General features: G+C 31.6%; 1 pseudogene; it reads right to left on the reverse strand.

The window, feature by feature from the left end:
• Window positions 1–7,070: 7,070 nt before the first annotated feature.
• On the reverse strand, window positions 7,071–8,965 carry LOC129289249 (peroxisomal membrane protein 11C-like; annotated as a pseudogene).
• Between the last annotated feature and the right edge of the window lie 519 nt (window positions 8,966–9,484).

The following is a 9,484-nucleotide window of genomic DNA, read 5'->3' on the forward strand; positions in this document are numbered from 1 at the left end:
TTGTCAGTGAAATTAAAAGTCTCTCCACCATTCATATCCCTTCTCCACTGTTCTCCATTGTCGGTGTGAGTAGTGAGTGGGAAATTGTTTTGGACACTCTGAGAAATTTGGAATCATTTTTGGAAATTTGGCCGCTGCTGCTTAACGCTTCGAATATATTTTTTTTTGGCCCTGTTTTGAGTTGAGTCCCTCTTCTCCTCTTGGCTTCTGACAATGTCTTCATGTGGGTGTTTGAACGTGCGCCAAAGCTTCTGTTCTTCATGCGTCACGTCATAGTCCGTCCACTGCTATCAGTTGCTGTTCAGTTCGCAAGTTCTTCTCCCTGTTTTCAGGACTGTTCTGGTGACGGGGGCTTTAACTCCTCCTGATCATTTCTCTTTGCTTCATGGTGAGCCAAGTTCTATCCTTTCTCCCCCTATCATCGAATATATGTGTGTATTGTGAGTAGGTAGGAAGTTCGGTCTTTGATTAAATCCTTTTCTGCCTTCTACGTGTTTGTATGCAATGGAATTGGAATTGCTTTGCTTTAATTTCTGTTGGACGTTGAATAAAAGGGAATTTGGGGTTTCCTTTTTGTTAGTTTTGAGGAATACATAAGAAGTTTGATGATGTGGTTTGAATGTTAATGCTATTAAGGTGTTCATGAAAATGTGTAGAAGGGTTGAAATGGAGTAATTAAGTATGTTCAAGCTTTAAAAGCTAATACTATGGATTTAGGTTCTGTGTTATGAATTTTAATTTATTCTTGATAAAGAAACATGTTTAGGAAGCAGAGTGAATTTGTTTGTATGTTTGGATTTTTGGTTAAGAGATTTAAAAAGTACTTGGCTGATACTTCAAAGATCAAGTTTGTTTGTTCTTATGGTAACTTTTGTGTGCTTGTGAAATGTCTGATGGAATGTGTGATAAGAGAAGTTTATGAAAATTGGACATACATGAGTGATAGGTAATGTTGATTAAAGTCACAAAAGTGGTTTATTTTCTATATGAAGACTTGGAAATTTAAATACTATCTATATATGTGTTTATAGAAGATTTATTAATTAAACTTATATAGGTTCGTATTTGTAAATGTCAATGTCGATGTTATCTTTTTCCATTCTTTAAATTTGTTTGGACTAAAGATTCTGAATTTATGAAGTGAATAAAGGAGATAACAAAAATAATCATTTGGCCACTAGGGAAATAAGGTGCAGACCATATCACAAAAGGGGTTAATTAGGAGTAAGTTATATGTTTAAAAATGTCTCAGGTGAGTGGATAGTGTCCCAACTGATTTTTTTCAATAAAAATTTCATTTCCTAAAATAGTACTTTTTTATGCAAATTTTTTTAATAACAATAATATGTTTTATTGAATAATTTGTTTGCCAAACTTCCTTATTTTGTGAAACTACCTTTATCAATTTTGAGATTTTAATTGATTAATAACTAAAAGTTTAGATTTTGATTATGAGATTTCATTCTATTAAATATTGGATTGATATAGGAATGATTCATGCGAGTTCGACTCTAAAAAATGAAAACTTTATTTATTATTGATGATTTTCTCGCATGCTTGAAATTAGATTTAAAAGGGACTTATTACAGAGTATTGGTTTGTTAATGGCAGTTCTGTTAGCCTTTGGCATGCCATGGTACACCTAGCTAGCAGAGTGTGTATAGGAGGTGTTAACCCCATGCGATGGCCAACGCATGTGGAACGGAGGGATGGTTATTTGTGAACACTGTACTCATGTTTGTTTCATGGCTTCGGCTGCATTTGGTTACATACCCTTGTAGACTGTGTGTCCACGTTTGTTTCGTGGCTTAGGCTACATTTAGTTACTTACCCTCATGGACTGTGTGTCCACATTTGTTTCGTGACTTCGGTTGCGTTTAGTTACTTACTCTCGCGGACTATGTGTCCACATTTGTCTTCGTGGCAAGGGCCGCATTTGGTTATTTATTCTCGTCGACTGTGTGTCCACATTTGTCTTTGTGGCAAGGGCCGTATTTAATTATTACCCTCGTCGACTGTGTGTCCATATTTGTTACTTGTTCTGATAAGTCCTTATAATTATGAGTTTTTAATTATTTGATGGATCTATTTTTCATTGGTTTTTATTAATGACATATTTCTATAATTATTTTATGCAATTATTTGCTTTATTGAAATTTTAATTTATTCTTGATAAAGAAACATGTTTAGGAAGCAGAGTGAATTTGTTTGTATGTTTGGATTTTTGGTTAAGAGATTTAAAAAGTACTTGGCTGATACTTCAAAGATCAAGTTTGTTTGTTCTTATGGTAACTTTTGTGTGCTTGTGAAATGTCTGATGGAATGTGTGATAAGAGAAGTTTATGAAAATTGGACATACATGAGTGATAGGTAATGTTGATTAAGTCACAAAAGTGGTTTATTTTCTATATGAAGACTTGGAAATTTTAAATACTATCTATATATGTGTTTATAGAAGATTTATTAATTAAACTTATATAGGTTCGTATTTGTAAAATGTCAATGTCGATGTTATCTTTTTCCATTCTTTAAATTTGTTTGGACTAAAGATTCTGAATTTATGAAGTGAATAAAGGAGATAACAAAAATAATCATTTGGCCACTAGGGAAATAAGGTGCAGACCATATCACAAAGGGGTTAATTAGGAGTAAGTTATATGTTTAAAAATGTCTCAGGTGAGTGGATAGTGTCCCAACTGATTTTTTTTCAATAAAAATTTCATTTCCTAAAATAGTACTTTTTTTATGCAAATTTTTTTAATAACAATAATATGTTTTATTGAATAATTTGTTTGCCAAACTTCCTTATTTTGTGAAACTACCTTTATCAATTTTGAGATTTTAATTGATTAATAACTAAAAGTTTAGATTTTGATTATGAGATTTCATTCTATTAAATATTGGATTGATATAGGAATGATTCATGCGAGTTCGACTCTAAAAAATGAAAACTTTATTTATTATTGATGATTTTCTCGCATGCTTGAAATTAGATTTAAAAGGGACTTATTACAGAGTATTGGTTGTTAATGGCAGTTCTGTTAGCCTTTGGCATGCCATGGTACACCTAGCTAGCAGAGTGTGTATAGGAGGTGTTAACCCCATGCGATGGCCAACGCATGTGGAACGGAGGGATGGTTATTTGTGAACACTGTACTCATGTTTGTTTCATGGCTTCGGCTGCATTTGGTTACATACCCTTGTAGACTGTGTGTCCACGTTTGTTTCGTGGCTTAGGCTACATTTAGTTACTTACCCTCATGGACTGTGTGTCCACATTTGTTTCGTGACTTCGGTTGCGTTTAGTTACTTACTCTCGCGGACTATGTGTCCACATTTGTCTTCGTGGCAAGGGCCGCATTTGGTTATTTATTCTCGTCGACTGTGTGTCCACATTTGTCTTTGTGGCAAGGGCCGTATTTAATTATTTACCCTCGTCGACTGTGTGTCCATATTTGTTACTTGTTCTGATAAGTCCTTATAATTATGAGTTTTTAATTATTTGATGGATCTATTTTTCATTGGTTTTTATTAATGACATATTTCTATAATTATTTTATGCAATTATTTGCTTTATTGAAATTACATGATAATGACGTTTGATATGATACTTTAATGAATCAAGAATTTATTTAAAGTTACATCAAGTCCTTTTGTGGCAAAATTTATTAAATATTTGTTTGCAAAAATTGATATTTCTAGCACACATAATTATGTTAAAATTTCATTTATACACATTTAATTATTTATTGTTAGGATGCTATTCACCAGAAATTTATTTTTGGTCTCAGATGGTGTTGCTAAACTTGTATCTCAAGGTTTCCATTGAGGACTTTTATTGCTGAATTGAAGCAGAAGAATTATTTTAGATAAATTCTAATTTGATAAAAATTTGAACTTTGTACTTATCTTAGAGTCTGGCCTTAAGTGCTGCACGTAGATCACAGGTAGGACATCATATTTTTTCTTAAATTGAATATCTGATTTAATATTTAAAAAAAATTAATCATCCTATTAATGTGTTCAAAGTATTAGCTTTATAGTTTGTCCGATCAAAGTTTAAGGGATGTGAGTTTTGTGTCCATATCTCGTGCCGGTCACACCTAATTTGGGAGTGTGACAGAAAGCAGGAAAGTATAAAAAAATAAATTATAAACCTAGATACAAACTATCCAACCCCAAATCTCTCACAAACCTTGCCACTCAAAACCAAACCACCACCTCTTTCGTAGGCTAGCGCATTGTCAGCATTCAGAATCTTCGAAAGAGGTGTTGCTTTCAAAAGTACAACCTCTTTTGTTATGTTCTATAATTGATTTAATTGAATCACGAAATTAAAAAAAAATAGAATTTCAAGGGAAAGTTTCGAGTAGTAGAAGAAGACAACCAAGGCCACAACAGGAATAAAAGAAAAAACACTTTAAATTTGAGAATTATAAAGAAATAAGTATTTAAAACACACAAATGGCACTATCAGCAAAAGTTTTTTTGAATGTTAACTAAAATCCACAAGAAACTAGAGAAACTAGCAAGGATATAAGGTAAAGAACCAAAAACTACAAAACATCCTGAGATAAAAAACAAAAGACAGAAAGAAGTCACCCCAACTTACCTAATGGGGGGCGTAGTAAAGAGGTTAAAATCATTAGGAAGGGAGTAATTTAATTTAGCTAGAAAGTCGCACCTAAAAGGTGAGCATCTCTGGGCACCACTCACACCACCAACCGACGCCTTTAAAAGAATCTTAACTATGAAAAGTTTAAAACATCCTTCACGCATTTTATAAAATTATTAGTTATTAATTTTTTATTATATCTATTAATTTATTAATATTATTTGTAAATTGAATTTGTTTGTCAAACAATCAATATTAGTTGTTAATTTATTAACTTTATTTGTTAATTTTTTAATATCAGTTGTAAATTACAAGACTTTTCAATAATTCACAATTGATATTAGTAAATTATAAGATCTATCAGAAATTTATAACTAATATTAATAAATTAACAAATAAAGTTAACAATTTGACAGCTGATGTTGCTCCTTGTGATTAAAAAACTGATGTTGCAAGTCTTATAAAATTATTGACATGTCAACTTATACAATTTGCAACTCATATTCGTAAATTAACAAGTGGAGTAAAAAAATTAATAACTAGTAATTTTGTATAATATAAAAAGGGTATTTTGATATTTACTGTCAAAATTCTTTTAACTTCTCTCCCTAAACTGAACTGAAATTGTAAAATTTTAGACTTGCCTCAAATTAAGTCTCTCTTCATATCCTCAATTGAAATTCTCCCTTTGCAAAATAAACTTTTTCCAGCCTTGATAGAGACAGCACGTATAAATAAAATAAGAGATTTTACACCCAAGCCCCATATTTTAAACTGTGTATGTGCGAAGTCTAAAACATAACTAAATAAGTCAGATGGCTAATGCGGCTCTACGAACAGTAAACTGCGCCTTGAGCCACAAAATTCATATTGGTTTGGTGGAATTCTATTCTAAGATACATTGATTAGGAACACTTTCTGGCTTCAGATAAAAAATATTTCTTTTTTGTTTCATTTTAAAGAGCTTTTCTTTTTGCCCTTGGTGCATTCTAATAAAATATGGTGATTGAATAATTAAGAGCTTATTTAGTTTTTGTTCTCTCTGTTTTTTTTTTTTTGCCCCAAAGTGACATATAAGGAAAGGATTGGGGAAGAAAAGAGGAGAAAGGTATTTAAAATTTAAACCAAGCTATTTACCCAAAAAAAAAAAAACCAAGCTTTTATTCTCCCATTTACTATACATTTTCAATATTAGGCAAGGGACTTTTAAAACTATGAAAGACAAGAATTTAACGTTAAGCTGATTTTCTTAAACCAATCATATTTATAAATCAGTTTAGAACAAGTCGAGTTCTTTTTTTCTTTTTTGACCAAATAGTACAAGTCGAGTTCAAGCAAATTATTTTGAGAGTGTAGCACATGGGGAATCTCTTTTTGGGAGAATTTCACCACAATAATTCAAATCAGGCCCAAAAAATTGAGATACACGACAAGCTTTGGAGTGCCTAAGTGAAATAAACTTTTAATGGAATGGCCAAATAACAGTAATGTTTAAAAATAAATAATGTTAGAGATTAACAAGTGATGTTGGTGATTTTACAAATTAATTTAATCTGTCATGATGGACGAGATTAACACATGCTAGATAATATACAAGTAATATTATGTAGTACTTAACAAATAACACAAGAGAATTACTCTTTCTAGTTTTATTTATAAATTAGAATTACTCTTTCTAGTTTTATTTATAAATTATTTTTAGCATGTTTTACTGAAATCAAGAAAAATCATAAATATTATTAACTCTATCTTAAAATTTAATAAGTTTTTACATTTACCCCCCATTAAGGACAAAGAGAAATATTTTTAATAATGTTTCCTAACATTTAATAAGAGTGAAAATGTAAAGATAAACAAAGAAAGTAATGAAATGTTTTATAAATAGGATTAAAATGCCCTATAAATTTAACAAGAGATTGATGAATTTAACACACATCAAATAATGTTATGAATGTAGCAAAAGAAGATTCACATGTAATAATAGAGGTTTTACAAATAAAGTTAATAATTCTCTTGAATCATTCAAAAAGTACATTTTAGTCATTTTGTTTCAGCATTTTATTTCACTTCATTCTCAAACTCCAGCATTGTAATTTTCATTTTTTGGGTTTGATTTGTAAGTATCTATTCAAAGAGCATTTTGACTTATATAATTGGGAAAAAAGGGGGAACCTTCTCAATAGATACTTACTTCTAAGAAAAATAACACTCCTCTATCATGGTAACACATTTTGTATTACAGATAGGATCAAACAAAACATCATGCATGACCTAGTTTCTGTTATAAGCAAACATAAAATGTCACAATATTGAGACTACTTATAATGACATGTTGATGACACCTCATTGGTCAGTTTGCAGAATGCTCATTGCACAAATCCAGTGTTAACTTACAAACTTGCATAATTACTTTACAACAATGAGGCATGATAAGATTGGGCCAGTTTCTTCATCTTCACAGTATTTTGGACTTGCTCTAGGCAGGAATTAATTGTATTGCACAAACCAAAAATATTATTGTCAATGGAAAAACTGAAATACTCCCAGCTACTAGCTTAAATCTCTGCAAATTAATATAAGGAGCATCACAAAGCCCCTCCAATGGTGTGAAAGGAAAATATTGTTTAAAAAAATGGAATTCAATTTGGTGAGTGAGCTAACATTGGTATCCTTAAAAACATACAATTGTGATCTTAACATCAACAAAATTGAAGGTAACCTAATTCTTTTGCAACAGGATACTGATGGACTCATAAAATTTTTGGAGTGAAATGATGATAACTAAATAATTTCTAAAGACAAAACTGATGGAACATGCATCTTCCAAGGACTCAAATGCTAGCTTGCTTCATTTCCTTCCTAAACATTGTGATTACAATTCCCTAAATCTCTCAAGAAAAATTATCAAAGGCTTGCCTTATTGGGAGGCACCTAAGAGCAAGATATTAGGGATGTTACAAATCCAAAGGCTCCAACCACACGGGGAGTAACATTCTTGAGTGCCAATTGAAGCAGTCCAACTGCTACAACTATATCCATCCCTGCCTTGATATTGCAAGAGTCCTCTCATTCAACATTTTTAGTTTAGGATGGCATTGCTCATCTTGCGTCCATGAGGCATGGGGTTAAGTAAATGCAGTTTTAAAATAAAGGAAAATACTGTCACTGTCCTGATCATGGTGAAAATGAAAATGAAACTTTGAAGAACCTACACATTATATTTATTGTTGTTCTTGAGTTTCTTCTTTAACTTCATCGAAGCAGAGAGTCTTCCACGCTCCACAAGCTAATACAAAATACCATGAAGATGTTAATAGAGGAGAGGAACGAAGCATTTGCTTCTATATATATGTTAGGAGTATAGGGAAGAAAAAGGGAAGACACAGACCTCAACCGAGGTGCTAAACACTAAGGAACCCATCCAACAAAAAAGTGATATTCTGTCAATTAACTCTGTACGTTCTTTATTCTGTAGATATGGACAATAAAAGTTTATATATGTAACTCGATATCTCAGTGAGAGTTTCACATTGATAATTCAAGGAAGAAAGTCAAAACTTTGGGAAACATTTTGATTCCTACCTGGTAGATGCCAGATTTACGAAGCCGCACAAATTAATCAAGAAACAAGAAAGTTGACAGTAAGCATTTTTGCACTGAAAAAAGCATAACAAGGTGAGAATATGAAATAAAATAAGAGGGATAAGAAGGTGGAATGCTCTTATAAAGATTGTACCTTCCCCAATAAAATTAAGAAAAGGGGAGTTCCACTTGGAGCTGGACTTATCAGAGCATGCAGGTCATTGACGAACTGCATATTAAAATATCATTTAATTTGCGGCTTCTGTTTGATGCTGGAATTCCTGAGTGTTAGAAGAGACCAATAGTTTGTAGAGTACATGTTATGAAACCTTCTTTCACTATTTATTTTCAAATTCTATCATTGCAGAAACAAAGAATAATATTCACACTAGTAGAGATCTCTTATTTTCTTCATTTAAATAAATCAAGACTAGGCACAAAAGAAAAGGGAACTGAGAGGATGCAGACAAGTAGAAAGATTTTTCTTAAAAAAATACATTTTAATAAAATACAATGAGAAAATTATCCAAAGAAGCAAGACAAAAAGAATATATAACTGTATAAAGTTTATGTTTAAGGATTATATATAACCTTGAATAGCCAAAGTGATTGATTTGTCGACATTTTGGGCAGTGGCAGTTTGGCCATCACTCAGAAATTTGGAACCATTCTTTCTTGCCGTCCAAATTTATTTGTGCTTGGCTTCAGCCTTGTTCAAATATAAACCAGAAGACCAAATGTTGTTCTGGTTGCATCCAATGTGCTCATCTTTTACGCTAATCAAAGCTGTAAAACAAAATTAAAGCACATAGTTTCAGCTCTACCACAAAATTCTGGTTCACTTAACAATATGCAAAATTAAAGAATCACTGAAATAAAAGAAAGGTGTGAGTTGCATGTCTATCGAACCCATACACAAGAAGGTGTATAATTTCACACACATTGGTTAGAATAAGCATAAAGATATTCTCACAACTTATGGGAAGAGATAGATAATTTTGCACGAGGACAATAGTAATCTAATACATCCTTGATTAAAGTCTTAGATAGCTTTTAAAACCTACTCTTTTGCTTACAATATTTCCACTGGACTATTAGGCAAAAGGACAATTATACTACTCGGTTTTTGAATGTAACAAAAACTATCGTGTTTCTCTCTGTTTTTATTTATAAACAAAATTACAAGTTTTAAGAAACATTTATCACATTTTTTTCATATTGTCATTCATGAAATCAATGTTTATTTTCACTAGACAAATTTGTTTCTTTAATTACAGGGATAATTTA

The sequence above is a fragment of the Prosopis cineraria genome, unplaced genomic scaffold (genome assembly GCF_029017545.1).
Source record: "Prosopis cineraria cultivar Desert tree isolate PC_DT_omini unplaced genomic scaffold, ASM2901754v1 PC12, whole genome shotgun sequence".
Lineage (NCBI taxonomy): Eukaryota > Viridiplantae > Streptophyta > Magnoliopsida > Fabales > Fabaceae > Prosopis > Prosopis cineraria.